The sequence below is a fragment of the Bombina bombina genome, chromosome 6, assembly GCF_027579735.1.
Source record: "Bombina bombina isolate aBomBom1 chromosome 6, aBomBom1.pri, whole genome shotgun sequence".
Classification (NCBI taxonomy): domain Eukaryota; kingdom Metazoa; phylum Chordata; class Amphibia; order Anura; family Bombinatoridae; genus Bombina; species Bombina bombina.
The window spans coordinates 1123496313-1123521766 of NC_069504.1; positions in this window are offsets into that span (position 1 = coordinate 1123496313).

Sequence of the window (25454 nt, forward strand, 5' to 3'; positions counted from 1 at the left end):
GTCAAGAGCTATTACAGACACCAGATGGTCAATACACTGCATAACACTCTTTGAACTATAATACAAACTGCTGACGAGATGGCATTGGGTCCCAAGCAGATTACATAGAATTTCGCAAACCAACTCTGCGATGTGCTGGAGAAATTGTGGGGAAAAGGGAGATGATATCCACATCAGGTGGAGTTGCCCTGTCATTAGAAAGTTATGGTCAGAGGTCCTCCACATTTGCAGACAGCTTTCCCTCCCAACAGATAAGGGCCCGGAGACATACTTACTACACCTAGAAATCCCCAAAATTCCCAAGACTCGGAAATACCTCTTTATACACATATTGATGGCAACCAAGCAAGTTATAGCGAGACACTGGAAACGGCAGACCGCCCCCCCCGGCACACAAAGTAATGGAGGTACTCTTCTACATTAGAATGATGGAAGAAGCAGTATACCTAAATAGATGAATACTTGACCACTACTCAGAAATCTGGTCCCCCTGGGATACTCTCCCACAAACCACCACCTCTAACCCGTAACATCCCAAAAACTATCTGCCCACCCTACTCTCAATCCCTTCTCCCCCCCCCCCTTTTTTGTTTTTCTTTTCTGCCTTGGAAGCATTTAAATTTGTTTGACACATGGTTATTGCTTTTGCACTTTGTTACTGTTATATAATTAAAGGAGCCATAGTCTCGGATCTCCTAAAATTCTATAGAGGTCCTAAACTGAGCACAAGTGAATTGTTTAAAATGATGACCTTATGGACCGTTTTATACATTATTTTGCACATGGAATACCGTGCCCTCATGTATATCAATGGACATCAAAAATTGAGGTACCACATGACATCCCGACCCTTCAGGGGCGGGAAGGGACTCTAGTAAGACATCCTCTTGCCTGGTTCTTTAATACTTTGTAATCTGGATAGAAGTACCTAAATATGTCTTACATCTGTATTGTTGTTTGTCTTGAAACCTCAATAAAAATGTATTAAACATAAGTGAGGTAGCTAGTCAGTAAGTTATAAAGCCAGTCAATGAATAAATGAGGTAGCACTAGCCAGTCAGTCAGTTATGTAGCCAGTCTGTGAATCAGTGAATAAGTGAGGTAGCCTTTCAGTAAATTATATAGCCAGTCAGTCTGTCAGTGTACAACTGAGGTAGCCTTTCAGTAAGTTATATAGCCAGTCAGTCAGTCAATGCATAACTGAGGTAGCTAGTCAGTAAGTTATATAGCCAGTCTGTCAATCAGTGTACAACTGAGGTAGCCAGTAAGTAAGTTGTATAGCCAGTCTGTTAGTCAGTGTACAACTGAGGTAGCCAGTCAGTCAGTTATATAGACAGTCAGTCCGTCAGTGCATAACTGAGGTAGCCAGTCAGTAAGTTATATAGCCACTCTGCCAGTCAGTCTAAAACTGAGGTAGCCAGTCAGTAAGTTAAATAGCCAGTCTGTCAGTCAGTGTACAACTAAGGTAGCCAGTCTTTGAGTCAGTGTACAACTGAGGTAGCCAGTCTGTAGGTTTTATAGCCAGTAAGCGAGTCAGTGCACAACTGAGGTAGCCAGTAAGTTATATAGCCAGTTTGTCAGTCAGTGCACAACTGAGGTAGCCAGTCTGTAAGTTTCATAACCAATCAGTGCATAACTGAGGTAGCCAGCCAGTAAGTTTTATAGCCAGTCAGTCTGAGGTAGCCAGTAAGTAAGTGTTATAGCCAGTCAGTGAGTTAGTGCATAACTGAGGTAGCCCGTCAGTAAGTTATATAGTCAGATTGTCAGTGCATAACTGAGGTAGCCAGTCAGTACGTTTTATAGCCAGTCAGTCAGTGTACAACTGAGGTAGCCAGTCAGTAAGTTTTATAGCCAGTCAGTCTGTCAGTGCATAATGGAGGTAGCCAGTAAGTTTTATAGCCAGTCTGTCAGTCAGTGTACAACTGAGGTAGCAAATCAGTAAGTTTTATAGTCAGTCAGTCAGTCAGTCAGTGTAAAACTGAGGTAGCCAGTCACTAAGTTTTATAGCCAATCAGTCAGTCAGTGCATAACTGAGGTAGCCAGTATGTAAGCTTTGTAGTTAGTCAGTGCATAATTGAGGTACCTAGTCAGTATGTTTTATAGCCAGTCAGTAAGTTTTATAGCCAGTCAGTGCATAACTGAGGTAGCCAGTCAGTAGGTTTTATAGCGAGTCAGTCAGCCAGTGCATAACTGAGCTATCCAGTCAGTAAGTATTATAGCCACTCAGTCTGTCAGTGCATAACGGAGGTAGCCAGTCAGTAAGTTTTATAGCCACTCAGTCTGTCAGTGCATAAGGGAGGTAGCCAGTCAGTACGTTTTATAGCTAGTCAGTCAGTGCACAAGTGAGGTTGCCAGTCAGTAGGTTTTATAGTCAGTCACTGTAAACTGAGGTAGCCAGTCAGTAAGTTTTATAGCCACTCAGTCTGTCAGTGCATAATGGAGGTAGCCAGTCAGTAAGTTTTATAGCCACTCAGTCTGTCAGTGCATAACGGACGTAGCCAGTCAGTCAGTGCACAAGTGAGGTTGCCAGTCAGTAAGTTTTATAGCTAGTTCAGTGCACAAGTGAGGTAGCCAGTCAGTAAGTTTTATAGCCAGTCAGTCAGTGCACAAGTGAGGTAGCCAGTCAGTAAGCTTTGTAGTCAGTCAGTGTAAACTGAAGTAGCCAGTCAGTACGTTTTATAGCTAGTCAGTCAGTGCACAAGTGAGGTAGCCAGTCAGTAAGTTTTATAGCCAGTCAGTCAGTGCACAACTGAGGTGGGCAGTCAGTAAGTTTTATAGTCAGTCAGTGCACAAGTGAGGTAGCCAGTCAGTAAGTTTATAGCCAGTCAGACAGTGCACAAGTGAGGTAGCCAGTCAGTAAGTTTTATAGTCAGTCAGTGAAAACTGAGGTAGCCAGTCAGTAAGTTTTATAGCCACTCAGTCTGTCAGGGCATAACGGACGTAGCCAGTCAGTCAGTGCACAAGTGAGGTTGCCAGTCAGTAGGTTTTATAGTCAGTCAGTGCACAAGGGAGGTTGCCAGTCAGTAAGTTGTATAGCCAGTCAGTCAGTGCACAAGTGAGGTAGCCAGTCAGAAAGCTTTGTAGTCAGTCAGTGTAACTTGAAGTAGCCAATCAGTATGTTTTATAGCTAGTGAGTCAGTGCACAAGTGAGGTAGCCAGTCAGTAAGTTTTATAGCCAGTCAGTCAGTGCACAGCTGAGGTGGCCAGTCAGTAAGTTTTATAGTCATTCAGTGTACAAGTGAGGTAGCCAGTCAGTAAGTTTTATAGCCAGTCAGTCAGTGCACAAGTTAGGTAGCCAGTCAGTATGTTTACAGCCAGTCAGTCAGTGCACAAGTGAAGTAGCCAGTCAGTAAGTTTTATAGCCAGTAGACATGTGCAACCGCGAAAAATTTGGTTCGGATCGATTCGGACCGATTCGAATTTCGGTTCGGATCGATTCGAATTCGGAAGAAATCGAATGAATTAATTTCGGATTCATTCGGATTCTTTCGGATTCGTGGGAAATTCGGTTCGGTTCGATTCGGTTAGAATCGATTCGGATTTTTGGAATTTCGGCACTGTTAAGTGGGATGTGCTGTGTATTACACTAGTATACTGTACAATACTAGTGTAATACATGGCCATCCGAATCCATCCGAATAAATTCGAATTGATTCGGATTTATTCGGTAGATTCGGCACCCGCAATTCGGAAATTCGAATCGATCCGAATTCCGAATTCGACAAAATTCGTCCGAATTTTGATTCGGACCAAACCGAATCACACATGTCTAATAGCCAGTCAGTCAGTGCGCAAGTGAGGTAGCCAGTCAGTATGTTTATAGCCAGTCAGTCAGTGCACAAGTGAGGTAGCCAGTCAGTAAGTTTTATAGCCAGTCAGTGAGTGCACAAGTGAGGTAGCCAGTCAGTAAGTTTTATAGCCAGTCAGTGAGTCCACAAGTGAGGTAGCCAGACAGTAAGTTTTATAGCCAGTCAGTTAGTGCACAAGTGAGGTAGCCAGTCAGTATGTTTATAGCCAGTCAGTCAGTGCACAAGTGAGGTAGCCAGTCAGTAAGTTTTATAGTTAGTCAGTCAGTGCACAAGTGAGGTAGCCAGTCAGTAAGTTTTATATCCAGTCAGTAAGTTTTATAGCCAGTCAGTAAGTTTTATAGCCAGTCAGTTAGTGCACAAGTGAGGTAGCCAGTCAGTAAGTGCACAAGTGAGGTAGCCAGTCAGTAAGTTTTATAGCCAGTCAGTTAGTGCACAAGTGAGGTAGCCAGTCAGTAAGTTGTATAGCCAGTCAGTGCATAACTGAGGTAGCCAGTCAGTAAGTTATATAGCCACTCTGCCAGTCACTCTAAAACTAAGGTAGCCAGTCAGTAAGTTATATAGCCAGTCTGTCAGTCAGTGTACAACTAAGGTAGCCAGTCAGTAAGTTAAATAGCCAGTCTGTCAGTCAGTATACAACTGAGGTAGCCAGTCTTTGAGTCAGTGTACAACTGAGGTAGACAGTCTGTAAGTTTTATAGCCAGTAAGCAAGTCAGTGCACAACTGAGGTAGCCAGTATGTACGTTATATAGCCAGTCTGACAGTCAGTGCATAACTGAGGTAGCCAGTAAGTTATATAGCCAGTTTGTCAGTCACTGTACAACTGAGGTAGCCAGTCTGTAAGTTTTATAGCCAGTCAGTCAGTCAGTGCACAACTGAGGTAGCCAGTCTGTAAGTTTCATAGCCAGTCAGTGCATAACTGAGGTAGCCAGCCAGTAAGTTTTATAGCCAGTCAGTCTGAGGTAGCCAGTAAGTAAGTGTTATAGCCATTCAGTGAGTTAGTGCATAACTAAGGTAGCCCGTCAGTAAGTTTTATAGCCAGTCAGTAAGTTATAAAGCCAGTTTGTCAGTGCATAACTGAGGTAGCCAGTCTGTAAGTTATATAGCCAGTCAGTAAGTTATATAGCCAGATTGTCAGTGCTTAACTGAGGTAGCCAGTCAGTAGGTTTTATAGCCAGTCTGTCAGTCAGTGCATAACTGAGGTAGCCAGTCAGTACATTTTATAACCAGTCTGCCTTCAATGCATAAATGAGGTAGCCAGTCAGTAAGTTTTATAGCCACTCAGTCTGTCAGTGCATAACGGAGGTAGCCAGTAAGTTTTATAGCCAGTCTGTCAGTCAGTGTACAACTGAGGTAGCCAGTCAGTAAGTTTTATAGCCAGTCAGTCAGTCAGTGTACAACTGAGGTAGCCAGTCACTAGGTTTTATAGCCAATCAGTCAGTCAGTGCATAACTGAGGTAGCCAGTCAGTAGGTTTTATAGAGAGTCAGTCAGTCAGTGCATAACTGAGCTATCCAGTCAGTAAGCTTTGTAGTCAGTCAGTGTAAACTGAAGTAGCCAGTCAGTAAGTTTTATAGCCACTCAGTCTGTCAGTGCATAACGAGGTAGCAAGTCAGTAAGTTTTATAGCCACTCAGTCTGTCAGTGCATAACGGAGGGAGCCAGTCAGTACGTTTTATAGCCAGTCAGTCAGTGCACAAGTGAGGTTGCCAGTCAGTAGGTTTTATAGTCAGTCACTGTAAACTGAGGTAGCCAGTCAGTAAGTTTTATAGCCACTCAGTCTGTCAGTGCATAATGGAGGTAGCCAGTCAGTAAGTTTTATAGCCACTCAGTCTGTCAGTGCCCTAACGGACGTAGCTAATCAGTCAGTGCACAAGTGAGGTTGCCAGTCAGTAGGTTTTATAGTCAGTAAGTGCACAAGTGAGGTTGCCAGTCAGTAAGTTTTATAGCTAGTCAATCAGTGCACAAGTGAGGTAGCCAGTCAGTAAGTTTTATAGCCAGTCAGTCAGTGTAAACTGAAGTAGCCAGTCAGTAAGTTTTATAGCCACTCAGTCTGTCAGTGCATAACAGAGGTAGCCAGTCAGTAAGTTTTATAGTTACTCAGTCTGTCAGTGCATAACGGAGGAAGCCAGTCAGTCAGTGCACAAGTGAGGTTGCCAGTCAGTAGGTTTTATAGTCAGTCACTGTAAACTGAGGTAGCCAGTCAGTAAGTATTATAGCCACTCTGTCTGTCAGGGCATAACGGAGGTAGCCAGTCAGTAAGTTTAATAGCCACTCAGTCTGTCAGTGCATAACGGAGGTAGCCAGTCAGTACGTTTTATAGCTAGTCAGTCAGTGCACAAGTGAGGTAGCCAGTCAGTAAGTTTTATAGCCAGTCAGTCAGTGCACAACTATGGTGGCCAGTCAATACGTTTTATAGTCAGTCAGTGCACAAGTGAGGTAGCCAGTCAGTAAGTTTATAGCCAGTCAGACAGTGCACAAGTGAGCTAGCCAGTCAGTAAGTTTTATAGTTAGTCAGTGTAAACTGAGGTAGCCAGTCAGTAAGTTTTATAGGCAGTCAGTCAGTGCACAAGTTAGGTAGCCAGTCAGTATGTTTATAGCCAGTCAGTCAGTGTACAAGTGAAGTAGCCAGTCAGTAAGTTTTATAGCCAGTCAGTCAGTACGCAAGTGAGGTAGCCAGTCAGTATTTATATAGCCAGTCAGTCAGTGCACAAGTGAGGTAGCCAGTCAGTAAGTTTTATAGCCAGTCAGGGAGTGCACAAGTGAGGTAGCCAGTCAGTAAGTTTTATAGCCAGTCAGTGAGTGCACAAGTGAGGTAGCCAGTCAGTAAGTTTTAAAGCCAGTCAGTTAGTGCACAAGTGAGGTAGCCAGTCAGTAAGTTTTATAGCCAGTCAGTGAGTGCACAAGTGAGGTAGCCAGTCAGTAAGTTTTAAAGCCAGTCAGTTAGTGCACAAGTGAGGTAGCCAGTCAGTATGTTTTATAGCCAGTCAGTTAGTGCACAAGTGAGGTAGCCAGTCAGTAAGTGCACAAGTGAGGTAGCCAGTCAGTAAGTTTTATAGCCAGTCAGTGCACAAGTGAGGTAGCCAGTCAGTAAGTTTTATAGCCAGTCAGTCAGTGCACAAGTGAGGTAGCCAGTCAGTAAGTTTTATAGCCAGTCAGAAAGTGCACAAGTGAGGTAGCCAGTCTAGTAAGTTATGTAGTCACTCAGTCTGTAATACACAGAAATAGTTAAATAACCATAGGCCATACACTACATCCCGCTTCCCATTGGCTGGAGCAGTCTGTGCTGTATGAATGAGCGACCATTAAGAGGCAGTAGAACACCAAGCAGTGCCGAAGTAAAGCCCCGCCCCCAGCACCCTGCTTCCCCTTTCGATTGGCTGCTTGCCTGCCAGTCGTCCCCCTCCGTTTTCAGACTGAGCCCCGCAAGAGTAAAGTTCTGCGGGAGTGATAAGGGCAGCGGGCGCAACAGCGGGAGTGTGACATTGGATACCTTGGGGACAACCGGAGTGGGACATCGGGCGGGGACAGCTGGAGTTTTTCTTCAAGCACAGCAGGGGGTCTGCCGGAGTGTGACATCGGACACTGTGGGGACAACCGGAGTGTGACATCTGACACCTTGCGAGGGCTGCCGGTGTGTGACAGAGCCTGCTTTTGGATTGCCTGGCACCGGGCGCGGGAGTGCGCGCATCCTGTCGCAGGGGCATGCTTCTGGTGTGTGCCAAAGGAGCTGCAGGCAGTGGGCACTGAACACCGTGCGGACCATGAGTGACCATGCCTGACAAGATGTCCAGCTTCCTATATATCGGTGACATCGTGTCTCTGTACGCGGAGGGCTCTGTCAATGGCTTCATCAGTACCCTGGGGTAAGGCATGGGGCAGGGGCACTGGGCAGGTGTAGTTAGCTGCTGGAGCATCTGCACATGTGGGGGAGCAGGGCAAAAGCGCGTGCTGTAAGGGGGCAACTGGGTCAGGAGTTCTCGTTAGTTGGTAGTGGTTGTGCTGTTATGTGAGGGGCAGTTAGGTCAGGGACTCCTGTGAGTGGGTAGTGGTTGTGTGTTTGTCAGGGGGCAGTTAGGTCAGGGGCTCCTGTGAGTGGGTAGTGGTTGTGTGTTTGTCAAGGGGCAGTTAGGTCAGGGGCTCCTGTGAGTGGGTAGTGGTTGTGTGTTTGTCAAGGGGCAGTTAGGTCAGGGGCTCCTGTGAGTGGGTAGTGGTTGTGTGTTTGTCAGGGGGCAGTTAGGTCAGGGGCTCCTGTGAGTGGGTAGTGGTTGTGTGTTTGTCAAGGGGCAGTTAGGTCAGGGGCTCCTGTGAGTGGGTAGTGGTTGTGTGTATGTGAGGGGGCAGCTAGGTCAGGGATTCCTGTGAGTGGGTAGTGGTTGTGCTTATGTGAGGGGGCAGTTAGGTCAGGGACTCCTGTGAGTGAGTAGTGGTTGTGCTTATGTGAGGGGGCAGTTAGGTCAGGGACTCCTGTGAGTGGGTAGTGGTTGTGCTTATGTGAGGGGCAGTTAGGTCAGGGACTCCTGTGAGTGGGTAGTGGTTGTGCTTATGTGAGGGGGCAGTTAGGTCAGGGACTCCTGTGAGTGGGTAGTGGTTGTGTGTGAGGGGCAGTTAGGTTAGGGACTCCTGTGAGTGGGTAGTGGTTGTGTGTATGTGAGGGGCAGTTAGGTCAGGGACTCCTGTGAGTGGGTAGTGGTTGTGCTTATGTGAGGGGCAGTTAGGTCAGGGACTCCTGTGAGTGGGTAGTGGTTGTGCTTATGTGAGGGGGCAGTTAGGTCAGGGACTCCTGTGAGTGGGTAGTGGTTGTGTGTGTGAGGGGCAGTTAGGTTAGGGACTCCTGTGAGTGGGTAGTGGTTGTGTGTATGTGAGGGGCAGTTAGGTCAGGGACTCCTGTGAGTGGGTAGTGGTTGTGCTTATGTTAGGGGGCAGTTAGGTCAGGGACTCCTGTGAGTGGGTAGTGGTTGTGCTTATGTGAGGGGCAGTTAGATCAGGGACTCCTGTGAGTGGGTAGTAGTTGTAGGTATGTGAGGGGCAGTTAGGTCAGGGACTCCTGTGAGTGGGTAGTGGTTGTATGTATGTGAGGGGCGTTAGGTCAGGGACTCCTGTGAGTGGGTAGTGGTTGTGTGTTTGTCAGGGGGCAGTTAGGTCAGGGACTCCTGTGAGTGGGTAGTGGTTGTATGTATGTGAGGGGCAGTTAGGTCAGGGACTCCTGTGAGTGGGTAGTGGTTGTGTGTGTATGTGAGGGGCAGTTAGGTCAGGGACTCCTGTGAGTGGGTAGTGGTTGTGTGTGTATGTGAGGGGCAGTTAGGTAAGGGAATCCTGTGAGTGGGTAGTGGTTGTGTGTATGTGAGGGGGCAGTTAGGACAGGGACTCCTATGAGTGGGTAGTGGTTGTGTGTATGTGAGGGGGCAGCTAGGTCAGGGGCTCCTTTGAGTGGATAGTGGTTGTGTGTATGTGAGGGGGCAGCTAGGTCAGGAGCTCCTGTGAGTGGGTATTGGTTGTGGGAAGCAGCAGTTTAGTCAATGTATGAAGTAGCAGTTGGGTGAGTGGGTTATTTAGGTGCAGCTGTGCGAGTGGGTTAATGTGTGAAGCAGCAGTCAGTGCATAGCTGAGGTAGCCAGTCAGTGGGTTATTTAGGTGCAACTGTGGGAGTGAGTCAGTGTGTTAAGCAGTTGGTAGAGTGGGTTATTTAGGTGAAGCTGTGGGAGTGGGTAAGTGTAAAGCAGTGGTTGGTGAGTGGGTTAGTGTGTGAAGCTACAGTTGAGCGAGTGGGTAAGTTAGGTGCTGTTGTGTAAGTAGATCAGTGTGTGAAGCAGCAGCTGTGTGAGTGGGTTATTTAGGTGTAGCTGTGTGAGTGAGTCAGTGTGTGAAGCAGCAGCTGTGTGAGTGGGTTATTTAGGTGTAGCTGTGTGAGTGGGTTAGTTAGGTGTAGCAGCAGCTGTGTGAGTGGGTCAGTGTGTGAAGCAGCAGCTGTGTGAGTGGGTTATTTAGGTGCAGCTGTGTGAGTGGGTTATTTAGGTGCAGCTGTGTGAGTGGGTTAGTTAGGTGCAGCTGTGTGAGTGGGTTATTTAGGTGTAGCTGTGTGAGTGGGTTATTTAGGTGTAGCTGTGTGAGTGGGTTAGTTAGGTGTAGCTGTGTGAGTGGGTTAGTTAGGTGTAGCTGTGTGAGTGGGTTAGTTAGGTGTAGCTGTGTGAGTGGGTTAGTTAGGTGTAGCTGTGTGAGTGGGTTAGTTAGGTGTAGCTGTGTGAGTGGGTTAGTTAGGTGTAGCTGTGTGAGTGGGTTAGTTAGGTGTAGCTGTGTGAGTGGGTTAGTGTGTGATGCAGCAGCTCTGTGAGTGGGTTATTTAGGTGCAGCTGTGTGAGTGGGTTAGTGTGTGAAGCAGCAGCTCTGTGAGTGGGTTATTTAGGTGCAGCTGTGTGAGTGGGTTATTTAGGTGTAGCTGTGTGAGTGGGTTATTTAGGTGTAGCTGTGTGAGTGGGTTAGTTAGGTGTAGCTGTGTGAGTGGGTTAGTTAGGTGTAGCTGTGTGAGTGGGTTAGTTAGGTGTAGCTGTGTGAGTGGGTTAGTTAGGTGTAGCTGTGTGAGTGGGTTAGTTAGGTGTAGCTGTGTGAGTGGGTTATTTAGGTGTAGCTGTGTGAGTGGGTTATTTAGGTGTAGCTGTGTGAGTGGGTTATTTAGGTGTAGCTGTGTGAGTGGGTTAGTTAGGTGTAGCTGTGTGAGTGGGTTATTTAGGTGTAGCTGTGTGAGTGGGTCAGTGTGTGTGAAGCAGCAGCTGTGTGAGTGGGTTATTTAGGTGTAGCTGTGTGAGTGGGTTATTTAGGTGCAGCTGTGTGAGTGGGTTATTTAGGTGTAGCTGTGTGAGTGGGTTAGTTAGGTGTAGCTGTGTGAGTGGGTCAGTGTGTAAAGAGGCAGATGTGTAATGGTGCCATGCCTCAGACTGGTACAGTGAGGTGTTTCAGGGTTAGTTAGGTGTAGCTGTGTGAGTGGGTTATTTAGGTGCAGCTGTGTGAGTGGGTTATTTAGGTGTAGCTGTGTGAGTGGGTTAGTTAGGTGTAGCTGTGTGAGTGGGTCAGTGTGTAAAGAGGCAAATGTGTAATGGTGCCATGCCTCAGACTGGTACAGTGAGGTGTTTCAGGGTTGTGTTAGTCACTGGGTGGTGCTGACTAGGCCCCCAGTGTAGTTGATGGGGCTCAGGAAGTTACTGATAGCACAGAATAAAGTAGGAAGTGATTAGTGTTGTGGAAGGGGCCGTGTGTAGCTCAGCTCTCCACTAACTGGGATAGATTCACTAACAGCCTTCTCAAATACTGTGTACTTTTATTACGTCCTTCTCCACAAAGGTCTGTGAACTAGAGAAACATAGGGACTGGAGACGTTGGTGCATTTACTCCACTGGGGAGCATCTCTGCTCAGTACTTACACATTGTAATATAACCCACACCAGTGAGGCCTTTGTACCTGCAGTTTACTATATACAGGCGTTTATCTGCTACAGATTGCAGCTCAGAGGCCTGGCCTCTCTCTTCTGTCTGCTCAAGTTGATTCTGTTTATTCCTCATACATGTAATGAGTCCACACATAGTGCTGCTTAATTGTTGTTTATAAATTCTAGATAATAACAAACTACTATGTCAGATTGAAAAAAAAGGATGTTTGTGCATTTTTATCATTCATGAGCAACAAGTCAAGGCTAAACAACTTTGCAGGTTAATAACGCATTATTCATACACTTGGTGCATTCTGCTCGCCTTGTTCTCTGTATACCAGTGTATGTGTTGGCTGGCATTGTTCACTCACATGTTATATGTTTATTTCTCTGCAGCATGGTAGGCTAATTATGTCTAGTGTTTGTTTAAAGCGTCATCACCCAGCCTGTCATACGCTCCAAGCTCCCTCAACAAAATCTTCCAACATTAGGTCAAAGCTTTTAACAAAACCACATGTTGTATATAGAGGTTTTGGTGTAGTACTGCTTCACTGAACATTAAAACTTTTCAGATGTGTGTGTATAGTACATGATTAACATCTTGCAAATGAAGCAATACATGGAACATGATTAAATATATTAACTCTTTATCTTCCAAAGAGAGAGGCTTTGAATTGATAAATGGGAATTCTTAGAACCATGTTACAGAATACTGTAGGGGGATATATCTTGTATACTGTAGGGGGATATATCTTGTATACTGTAGGGGGGATATATCTTGTATACTGTAGGGGGGATATATCTTGTATACTGTAGGGGGGATATATCTTGTATACTGTAGGGGGGTATATCTTGTATACTGTAAGGGGGGTATATCTTGTATACTGTAGGGGGATATATCTGGTATACTGTAGGGGGATATATCTGGTATACTGTAGGGGGATATATCTTGTATACTGTAGGGGGGATTTATCTTGTATACTGTAGGGGGGTTTATCTTGTATACTGTAGGGAGGTTTATCTTGTATACTGTAGGGGGGTATATCTTGTATACTGTAGGGGGATTTATCTTGTATACTGTAGGGGGATATATCTTGTATACTGTAGGGGGATATATCTTGTATACTGTAGGGGGGATATATCTTGTATACTGTAGGGGGGATATATCTTGTATACTGTAGGGGGGATATATCTTGTATACTGTAGGGATATATCTTGTATACTGTAGGGGGGATATATCTTGTATACTCACGACAAATTGTTCTGATGACCACCCTGTGAAAGTAAGGACCACACTATGCTAAGTGGCCTGATTTCCATCTGATTTGGTGTACTGGCATCTGTGAATCTCCTGCAGTTTTATATTAATCTAAATAATGTAACGTAATATTTTGTGCATTTTGTGTGCTATCTACATCGGGTGTTTGGGGTAGAAACTGCTGGTGGGGGTGGTCAGTAACCTTCTTACTCTATTGCTCTGCTACAAAGTGTCCCTGGATTTTTTTTTTATTAATGTCGGCAACTATGTAGGATAATTAGGAAATCTATTGTGGGCATTGTGTGTGCAATCCTGTGTTTGGTGTAATGTTTTATCCCTGGATCAGCACTTGAGCAGGGTGTATGTATTGGAGGGTTCAGACAAAGCAATGTTATTGTACAATAAGGGTGCCAAGGCCAATGTTTTGCGGGTAAGAAGCTATGATATGCCCAGCAAGTGGATTTGGAAGATGGTATAATAATTTGTTTTAGTTGGCACAGCTGTTTAATATCAGTGTAAAACTGTTAGATTTTTTGTGATATCCAAAATGTTTGTTGCAGATAAATGACTTTGTTACAGTATGCATGTACTTTCCTAAACCGTGAGTGTGATGATTACATTTGTGTGATAAGTGTGCTGGCCCCTTGTGTTTGCGTATAATATACTTGCCAGGAAACAGACATTCCCAGACCTAGAATATTGCCTAGATTACACGTGGAGCACAAAAATATGAGCGATATTATGTGTTGGCATTGCTCGAGTGCTATCAGTAGCCCTTATATTAGTGCGCTCAAGCCCACAGTTATCTTGTATTGCTTAAAAGATAGCCTAAGGTGCGCTAATAGATAGCAACAGTGCGCTAATTCCCTAACAATAAACTTCTATAGGGGCGCGCAGTAAAATTCATGTGGCATATTGCTCGAGCGCTGAGCTGAGGTTTCCCTAAACAGATTGTGCACAAGCAGTGGAGTTCCTCATGTAGTTCTGTGCCGTACTTTTATAATACTTGTTTAATTCGACTCTTTTTATTCTGATGTAGACAAATGAGTCCTGGCAGGAAGGGGTTAAATCGCTGTCTGTTTTGCTTGCCAATAGGTTTAATAAAGCTTGAGAAGGTGAATGCTTCTTCATTATTAGAGAATCTGTGTTTCTGTATGTGAGTGTGATATTAGCAGGCTGGTGGCAGGAAGGGGTTAAATCGCTGTCTGTTTTGCTTGCCAATAGGTTTAATAAAGCTTGAGAAGGTGAATGCTTCTCATTATTAGAGAATCTGTGTTGCTGTATGTGAGTGTGATATTAGCAGGCTGGTCAGTGACTGAGTGTTTTCCCTCCAGTGTTTGTAAATGTTCATTCATTGCTGTGGGATAATAATGCTAATGTAGCTTTGGTGAGATGGCGTTTTTGCTAAGCAGTGAGCTCCAGTAAATCTTTCTCACATTAGATCTGTATCAAAGGAGTGGAAGATTATTATTATTACTATTATTACTATTATTATTACTATTATTACTATTATTATTATTATTATTATTACTATTATTATTATTATTATTATTACTATTATTATTATTATTATTATTATTATTATTATTATTACTACTATTATTATTATTATTATTATAATTACTACTATTATTATTACTATTATTATTATTATTATTATTATTACTATTATTACTATTATTATTATTATTATTACTACTATAATTATTATTATTATTATAATTACTATTATTATTATTATTATTATTATTATTATTACTACTATTATTATTATTACTATTATTATTATTATTATTATTACTATTATTATTATTAGTACTATTATTACTATTATTATTATTTATTATTATTATTACTACTATTATTATTATTATTATTATTATTATTATTATTATTTTATAGCTCTTAGAATAGGCCATACTGGGATTTCATTGGATTATGAAGAGTTCACTTTTTAAATGGCTGCACTGCAGATTTCTATGTATTATTATGTTAGTTTATTTTATGTATTGTTCTGCTATTTGTGCAAAAGACGCTCAGACCAATGGTTAAAGCCCGAGGCTTTAATTGTTCATGGTGTAACTTCCTCTCCTCACATCAGCTGGGGTAAACTTTGTCAGCTAAAAACCAGATGTGGGTTATAAGGAGATGCAGAAATCAATATTAACTCTTTGTGATTCCGATAAAGCGTCTCATTTTGAAAGAGTGTGCACGTGTTTTGAGCACTGTTGCTTAAAAAACAGTGGCAAACATTGATACAATATAGTGTTGAAGACACGTGCACACTCTTGATCCTACCTTTGTATGCTGTCATGGATAGCAGCTAAGCTTTAAAGGGATATGAAACCCAAATATATTCTTTTGTGATTCAGACAGAAAATACTATTTTAAAGTTTCCAATTTGCTTCTATTATCACATTTCCTTCATTCCCATGATATTCTGTGTTGAAGAGAGCCCTAGGTAGGCATCTGGAGCACTAAATTGCAGGAGATAGTGCTGCTATTTAGTGCTCTTGCAAATGAAAAACATTCTTGCAGAGCTGCTGCCATATAGTGCTCTAACAATAGGCCCGTTCCTAAGCTTACATCCCTGCTGTTCAGCAAAAGATACCACAAGAACAAAGAAAAATTGATAATAGAAGTAAATTAGAAAGTTGTTTAAAATTGTTGCTCTATCTAAATCGTGAAATAAAAATGTTGGGTTTCATATCCCTTTAACAAAGGATGCCAATAGAGAGAGGGACGTTTATAATAGAAGTTCACTTGAACCTTTTTATTTTTTTCCTTCATATGAATCATTACATTTCAATTTTGATTTCTATTTCATTTTATTTTTTTTATTTAGCATTTTTATTCTTGTTTCTTTTTTATTTGAGGTTTGCAACATGGTATCCATATAACACAGTAGTAATAGCGTTATACAGACATCATATGACATCATATTGTAAGTGTGCAATGTATGTTCCTGAAAAGAAATCCAAGGCCATAGTATGTAAATAGTATGCCTAATGCTCTATACACCTCCAGAATGACAAATGAGGCCACCTTTGGACCTCAGCAATAAATAATCAAGTTGTAGGAGGTTGTTTCCAACAAAGGAACCTCATTTTTTATTTTTAACATAAGCTTTAGTAGCGATCTGAAATGGTCTTAGTATGTAAATGGACAGAAATTTATTAAAGGGATAGTAAACAACAAAAATGTTGTTTAAAAAGATAGACAATCCCTATCCTCTTCTCTCTGACTTTTTTCATGACATGGGATAAATTAATAAACACATCCACTAACATCTCTAATATTTTGTCCCCCATGTCCTCACTTTGCCACAACCCGGACCTGCCCTGGAACTTCAAAGACACTTCATTAGAAGTCAGGTGTCACATTAAGGGCAGAACAATTTCACTCTTCCGTGAAAATAAAACACATAGACCCCTCTTCGCCATCCAGTAGATGCACCCCGAGATTCCCCTGAACTGGTATGCCTATTCCAAAATCTGTCACTACGTAGACACTCACCCCAAGAAACTTCATCTAACTAGAAACACGACACCATTTGAGACCCTATGCCACTTAGAAAACACCCCAACACGCGCCATATCAAAACTATACAAACTACTGCTGATCAAAGAGCCTAAACTCTTGCCTTCTTACGCCAACTCATGGGACAAGCATTAGTATCACTGCTAAGGACTGGCTGACTGTTTTTAACACTACTAAGCGCTCATCAATTTCCACAAGAGTCATTGAAACCAACTTCAAATTTTTAACGAGATGGTATCTGACCCCCAGCAGACTACACACTATTTACAAAACGGCTAGCAATAAGTGCTGGAGGGGATGCAGAGAAATAGGCACCCCTAGACACATATGGTGGCAGTGTAATAAACTAGATATGTTCTGTCTGACGGTACTGGAGCGCATGTCAGACGCAATAGGCAAACAGCTACCAAACGATCCACAGATGTTACTATTTCTACTCCTGCACGACAGTAATGCTAGGGACCTGCTGATCCTCACGCTAAACAGCGCTAAAACCCTAATCCCAAGACACTGGAAATCCTCCAATCCTCCAATACCCCGACTGAGAGAGAGTGGGAGAACCAGGTAGAGGTATCACCTCCTCCAATCGGGCTCATTAGTCACACACAAGCTTAAACTATCTTTATGGAACCAGCACAAAGAGCGACACAAGCTTAGAACCCACTAACATCCACTATACCAAACATCAGGCTTTGCCCTTAGACACCATCTTAGCCAGTTGCCAGTAACCTTTTGAGGATAACGCTATTTAATATATGTTGTAACTCATGTAATATCCTAGAGACTATAATATAGAAGCATGGGTCATACAGGACTCTGCACTGAACCTAGGTACTGAACTTGTTGCACTTTTATGTATGATGTATGGACCTTTAATCCAAAAGCATTTTTACTGCTGTACCTCATTGTTACGCTATGGAAATATTCTTATCTACGTTTTGTAAAATCTGTAATTTTTTTTAAAAATAAAAACTTCTTTTAAAAAAAAGAAAAAAAGATAGTAAACCCCTTTATCGCCCATTCACCAGTTTTGCACAACCAACACTGTTATAGAAATATACTTTTTACCTCTGTAATTACCTTGTATCTAAGCCTCTGTAGACTGCCCCCTTATCTCAGATCTTTTGACAGACTTGCATTTCATGCAATTAGTGCTGACTCTTAAATAACTCCACATGCATGAGCACAATGTTATTTATATCAAACACATGAACCAACACCCTCTAGCTGTGAAAAACTGTCTAATGCATTCAGATAAGAGGCGGCCTTCAAGGGCTTAGAAATTAGCATATGAGTCTATCTAGGTTTAGCTTTCAACTAAGAATAGTAAGAGAACAAAGCAAATTTGATAAAGTAAATTAGAAAGTTTAATTTGGACTTTACTACCCCTTTAATAATCTAAGATGGTCTTACTATGCAATTGGAATATGTTTGCAATCAAACTAGCTACTGTAATTTCAAGCTACTGATCTTTAAATAAAATATGAAGTAAGCTAAGCTCTCTACCAGCTACCGATCTACTGATGAGGGACAGTATTATAGTAAAAGGTACAACACTAATACTGAGCATATTCTTAGAGTGCCGTCTAGGGCTGCATAAGCTGACTGTGTAAACTGATGTCAATAGTTCTATATCCCTTTAATGTGAGCATTAAAGAAATCCAATGCAATCAACACATGGAGAGGTTATTCTTTCACATTTACATGCTTATATGTGTGTGTGTGTGTGTATGTATATATATATATATATATATATATATATATATATATATATATATATATATATATATATATATATATATTGCAGTAGAGAAATTATTATTTACTCAAGCAACTAGCTGACCATGGCAGTTCATTGTATTCAAAGCAGCTGAATAATTACCCACTGTGCAGTTGATTGCTTATACTGCCTCTTGTTTACATTAAAATAAAAAAGCTTCAAGATACATGCATATTCATGAGCCTACCTCAGTATGCACTCATGGAAAGGAGCAAAGTTTCATCAAATGAGTCTAAAAGAATGGGGTTCATTTTGATAATTGAAGAAAACCAAAAAGTAAAAAAAAAAAAGATAATCTGCCTGAATGGTAAAAGTTTAATTTAGACCTCTGTGAACCTTCAAAGTATCCATTTTCTGTATTAACCCCCTCCTGCCTGAATAATATATGTATAGGCCCCCTGGCTCTAATAATTGGTCTGCATCTGTCCTTGTGAATTGTATGATATGGCGATGAGTTCTATACATATAGTGCTATCAGTTTTGTGAATTGGATGATATGGCGATGCGTTCTATACATATAGTGCTATCAGTTTTGTGAATGGGATGATATGGCGATGAGTTCTATACATATAGTGCTATCAGTTTTGTTTGGTGAATTGGATGATATGGCGATGAGTTCTATACATATAGTGCTATCAGTTTTGTGAATGGGATGATATGGCGATGCGTTCTATACATATAGTGCTATCAGTTTTGTGAATTGGATGATATGGCGATGCGTTCTATACATATAGTGCTATCAGTTTTGTGAATTGGATGATATGGCGATGCGTTCTATACATATAGTGCTATCAGTTTTGTGAATGGGATGATATGGCGATGAGTTCTTTACATATAGTGCTATCAGTTTTGTTTGGTGAATGGGATGATATGGCGATGAGTTCTTTACATATAGTGCTATCAGTTTTGTTTGGTGAATGGGATGATATGGCGATGAGTTCTATACATATAGTGCTATCAGTTTTGTTTGGTGAATTGGATGATATGGCGATGAGTTCTATACATATAGTGCTATCAGTTTTGTGAATTGGATGATATGGCGATGAGTTCTATACATATAGTGCTATCAGTTTTGTTTGGTGAATTGGATGATATGGCGATGAGTTCTATACATATAGTGCTATCAGTTTTGTGAATTGGATGATATGGCGATGAGTTCTATACATATAGTGCTATCAGTTTTGTGAATTGGATGATATGGCGATGAGTTCTATACATATAGTGCTATCAGTTTTGTGAATGGGATGATATGGCGATGAGTTCTATACATATAGTGCTATCAGTTTTGTGAATGGGATGATATGGCGATGAGTTCTATACATATAGTGCTATCAGTTTTGTTTGGTGAATTGGATGATATGGCGATGAGTTCTATACATATAGTGCTATCAGTTTTGTGAATGGGATGATATGGCGATGCGTTCTATACATATAGTGCTATCAGTTTTGTGAATTGGATGATATGGCGATGCGTTCTATACATATAGTGCTATCAGTTTTGTGAATTGGATGATATGGCGATGCGTTCTATACATATAGTGCTATCAGTTTTGTGAATGGGATGATATGGCGATGAGTTCTATACATATAGTGCTATCAGTTTTGTTTGGTGAATGGGATGATATGGCGATGAGTTCTATACATATAGTGCTATCAGTTTTGTTTGGTGAATTGGATGATATGGCGATGAGTTCTATACATATAGTGCTATCAGTTTTGTGAATTGGATGATATGGCGATGAGTTCTATACATATAGTGCTATCAGTTTTGTGAATTGGATGATATGGCGATGAGTTCTATACATATAGTGCTATCAGTTTTGTTTGGTGAATGGGATGATATGGCGATGCGTTCTATACATATAGTGCTATCAGTTTTGTGAATGGGATGATATGGCGATGAGTTCTATACATATAGTGCTATCAGTTTTGTTTGGTGAATTGTATGATATGGCGATGAGTTCTATACATATAGTGCTATCAGTTTTGTGAATTGGATGATATGGCGATGAGTTCTATACATATAGTGCTATCAGTTTTGTTTTGTGAATGGGATGATATGGCGATGAGTTCTATACATATAGTGCTATCAGTTTTGTGAATGGGATGATATGGCGATGAGTTCTATACATATAGTGCTATCAGTTTTGTTTGGTGAATGGGATGATATGGCGATGCGTTCTATACATATAGTGCTATCAGTTTTGTGAATTGGATGATATGGCGATGAGTTCTATACATATAGTGCTATCAGTTTTGTTTTGTGAATGGGATGATATGGCGATGAGTTCTATACATATAGTGCTATCAGTTTTGTGAATGGGATGATATGGCGATGAGTTCTATACATATAGTGCTATCAGTTTTGTTTGGTGAATGGGATGATATGGCGATGCGTTCTATACATATAGTGCTATCAGTTTTGTTTGGTGAATGGGATGATATGGCGATGCGTTCTATACATATAGTGCTATCAGTTTTGTTTGGTGAATGGGATGATATGGCGATGAGTTCTATACATATAGTGCTATCAGTTTTGTGAATTGGATGATATGGCGATGAGTTCTATACATATAGTGCTATCAGTTTTGTGAATTGGATGATATGGCGATGCGTTCTATACATATAGTGCTATCAGTTTTGTTTTGTGAATTGGATGATATGGCGATGCGTTCTATACATATAGTGCTATCATTTTTGTTTTGTGAATTGGATGATATGGCGATGCGTTCTATACATATAGTGCTATCATTTTTGTTTGGTGAATTGGATGATATGGCGATGAGTTCTATACATATAGTGCTATCAGTTTTGTTTTGTGAATGGGATGATATGGCGATGAGTTCTATACATATAGTGCTATCAGTTTTGTGAATGGGATGATATGGCGATGAGTTCTATACATATAGTGCTATCAGTTTTGTTTGGTGAATGGGATGATATGGCGATGCGTTCTATACATATAGTGCTATCAGTTTTGTGAATTGGATGATATGGCGATGAGTTCTATACATATAGTGCTATCAGTTTTGTTTTGTGAATGGGATGATATGGCGATGAGTTCTATACATATAGTGCTATCAGTTTTGTGAATGGGATGATATGGCGATGAGTTCTATACATATAGTGCTATCAGTTTTGTTTGGTGAATGGGATGATATGGCGATGCGTTCTATACATATAGTGCTATCAGTTTTGTTTGGTGAATGGGATGATATGGCGATGCGTTCTATACATATAGTGCTATCAGTTTTGTTTGGTGAATGGGATGATATGGCGATGAGTTCTATACATATAGTGCTATCAGTTTTGTGAATTGGATGATATGGCGATGAGTTCTATACATATAGTGCTATCAGTTTTGTGAATTGGATGATATGGCGATGCGTTCTATACATATAGTGCTATCAGTTTTGTTTTGTGAATTGGATGATATGGCGATGCGTTCTATACATATAGTGCTATCATTTTTGTTTGGTGAATTGGATGATATGGCGATGAGTTCTATACATATAGTGCTATCAGTTTTGTTTTGTGAATGGGATAATATGGCGATGAGTTCTATACATATAGTGCTATCAGTTTTGTGAATTGGATGATATGGCGATGAGTTCTATACATATAGTGCTATCAGTTTTGTGAATTGGATGATATGGCGATGAGTTCTATACATATAGTGCTATCAGTTTTGTGAATTGGATGATATGGCGATGAGTTCTATACATATAGTGCTATCAGTTTTGTTTGGTGAATGGGATGATATGGCGATGCGTTCTATACATATAGTGCTATCAGTTTTGTGAATGGGATGATATGGCGATGAGTTCTATACATATAGTGCTATCAGTTTTGTTTGGTGAATTGTATGATATGGCGATGAGTTCTATACATATAGTGCTATCAGTTTTGTGAATGGGATGATATGGCGATGAGTTCTATACATATAGTGCTATCAGTTTTGTTTGGTGAATGGGATGATATGGCGATGCGTTCTATACATATAGTGCTATCAGTTTTGTGAATTGGATGATATGGCGATGAGTTCTATACATATAGTGCTATCAGTTTTGTTTTGTGAATGGGATGATATGGCGATGAGTTCTATACATATAGTGCTATCAGTTTTGTGAATGGGATGATATGGCGATGAGTTCTATACATATAGTGCTATCAGTTTTGTTTGGTGAATGGGATGATATGGCGATGCGTTCTATACATATAGTGCTATCAGTTTTGTTTGGTGAATGGGATGATATGGCGATGCGTTCTATACATATAGTGCTATCAGTTTTGTTTGGTGAATGGGATGATATGGCGATGAGTTCTATACATATAGTGCTATCAGTTTTGTTTGGTGAATGGGATGATATGGCGATGAGTTCTATACATATAGTGCTATCAGTTTTGTGAATTGGATGATATGGCGATGAGTTCTATACATATAGTGCTATCAGTTTTGTGAATTGGATGATATGGCGATGAGTTCTATACATATAGTGCTATCAGTTTTGTGAATTGGATGATATGGCGATGAGTTCTATACATATAGTGCTATCAGTTTTGTTTGGTGAATTGGATGATATGGTGATGAGTTCTATACATATAGTGCTATCAGTTTTGTTTGGTGAATTGGATGATATGGCGATGCGTTCTATACATATAGTGCTATCAGTTTTGTTTGGTGAATGGGATGATATGGCGATGAGTTCTATACATATAGTGCTATCAGTTTTGTGAATTGGATGATATGGCGATGAGTTCTATACATATAGTGCTATCAGTTTTGTTTTGGCTGATTAATTTGCCCTATACAAATTAGAGGTGACTTGTTACTCCTTTGTGTAGACGTGAGCTCACACTTTGCTGCTTGTCAACCGCTTGTGTTTTTTTTGGGGGGGAATTGTGTTTTCTGGAGAGAAAAATGACTGTAATTGTATCTGGTCTATTATAGAGGAATGAAATCCTGGTAGGTGCTCAGAAAGCACTTACCTTTTAGGTATTCGTTTTGGTCTCTGACAATAAAACGAAGATATCCTACAATTTAAGGCTCTGCAAATTTGTTAAAAAGTCTAGGAGCAACATAAACAATGAAACTGCCAGTGATTTAACCCCTAGTTTACCAGTGACACACGGGTAATAATGTCTGGTGATTTCACAGCTGTGTGTGACTGATTTGCTCACGGTCAGTTTTGCTCACTTATAAGCTGCTAGGCATGTGGCTGCTGAACAGGACTTTACCTGTGTGTTTAATCTCTTTACAGAGGTTAAATACACAGCAAGCTGGAGTCAGTAATAGAAACATTACACACTGTGTAATGAATTAGAACTTGTCATTTTAGCATTAGACTGTCCCTCTCAACACCTCATATGCCAGTAGCGTCTCTTGCTTGTCTGTAGCACACAGAAAACAGTGATGTGACTCTCTTAGTAACTAGGAACAGACAAAACAGTGGCTTTACTTGTATCACACAACAATAAGACAATAATAGTGATTTAAGCCTTTCGTTGCCCATAGCACGCAAACACAATCACCCCTTCCGTGGCCTGTAAACACAAACAAAAAAGTTATTTAATCCCAGTTTACTAAAAATCTGGTTACTAGAAGAGCATACAGTAGTGATTTAACGTGTTAGCTTTATGTTACACACTCAGCAATGATTGTAGCCCTTTTTTATGGAACACCCAAAACAGTGATTTAACCTTCTGTTTGCCAGTAGCACAAACATGACAGTGATTTAACACCCTGATTGTCTATTAAAATGCAGCACAGATTTAACCCCTTGATTGGCAGTTACACAATGCATCAAATATTTAACCTTGTTTGCTGGTTACACCCACACACTTCTTGAATGCTTGGAACACACAAAGCAGTGATTTAACTCTTTCATTGGAGAAGAGCCCAAAACCTGGTTGCAGTGTTGAAAGCAGAAGTGGCAGGCGGTGCGTAGCACAAAGGGTAGCAGTGACCATCACCATTCCGGAGCAGAGATAATTGCTGCCATATAGTGCTCCAAAAATCGTCCGGCTCCTATGCTTAAGTCATTGCTCTTCAGCAAAAGATACCAAGAGAACAAATACAAATTGATAATAGAAGTAAATTGGAAACATGTTTAAAATTGCATGCGCTATCTGAATAACAAAAATAAATTGGGTTTTATGTCCCTTTAAAGGCTTTGTGCCAATATGTGTTTTCAGTTATTGATAGTGAGGTTCCAGAACAGTATATTTGCAAGAGTCACGTTAAACAACTTTCTGTGATTTTCAGGTCCTATGTATAAATGACGGTATTGTGTATATTTGGAGGCAGTGGTTTGCAGATGCTGCTTGTGTAGAAGCCCTTTGTGATGATGCCGCTGGTGCAGAGGCCCTTTGTGATGATGCCGCTGGTGCAGAAGCCCTTTGTGATGACGCTGCTGGTGCAGAAGCCCTTTGTGATGATGCCGCTGGTGCAGAGGCCCTTTGTGATGACGCCGCTGGTGCAGAAGCCCTTTGTGATGACGCCGCTGGTGCAGAAGCCCTTTGTGATGACGCTGCAGAAGCCCTTTGTGATGACGCTGCTGGTGCAGAAGCCCTTTGTGATGACGCTGCTGGTGCAGAGGCCCTTTGTGATGACGCCGCTGGTGCAGAGGCCCTTTGTGATGACGCCGCTGGTGCAGAAGCCCTTTGTGATGACGCCGCTGGTGCAGAAGCCCTTTGTGATGACGCTGCAGAAGCCCTTTGTGATGACGCTGCAGAAGCCCTTTGTGATGACGCTGCTGGTGCAGAGGCCCTTTGTGATGATGCTGCTGGTGCAGAAGCCCTTTGTGATGACGCTGCTGGTGCAGAGGCCCTTTGTGATGACGCCGCTGGTGCAGAGGCCCTTTGTGATGACGCCGCTGGTGCAGAGGCCCTTTGTGATGACGCCGCTGGTGCAGAGGCCCTTTGTGATGACGCCGCTGGTGCAGAAGCCCTTTGTGATGACGTCGCTGGTGCAGAAGCCCTTTGTGATGACGCCGCTGGTGCAGAAGCCCTTTGTGATGACGCCGCTGGTGCAGAAGCCCTTTGTGATGACGCCGCTGGTGCAGAAGCCCTTTGTGATGACGCCGCTGGTGCAGAAGCCCTTTGTGATGACGCCGCTGGTGCAGAAGCCCTTTGTGATGACGCCGCTGGTGCAGAAGGAGCACAAAGACTTTTTCTGGAATGGGAACATTAAAGGGAAAAGCTACTTGCATTGCTCTGGCCCTTCTCATTTTGTCTTAAGGACAGCTCTGTCATGCAAGGCTGTGTTTTGCCATCCCGATAGCATTAGGAAAAGCAGATTTTTTTAATTTTTTTTTACAGTATTTGCAAATTGCAGTTTTTTCTCAGAATAAATTGCACTGTGGAAATGTTTTCAGGTGCTGAATGTTGGTCTCATTTTACTGAGAGGATGGAAAAAAAAATGTAGTGACCATATCACAGGTAAACACTGTGATAGAGGAAGCAGAACATTAGTAGGGAATAACTCATCATTTAGATAAAGGTTATGAAGATAAATTAATGCAGTTAAAATATGCTTTAGTTTTCAGAATTCAGAGGAATTTAAACCTTTCAGAGAAGAACTTGCCCAAAATACTGGAGAATTTTTAGCACTTTTGCTAAACAGAAATAGAGCCTTGTTTTTTTTTTATTT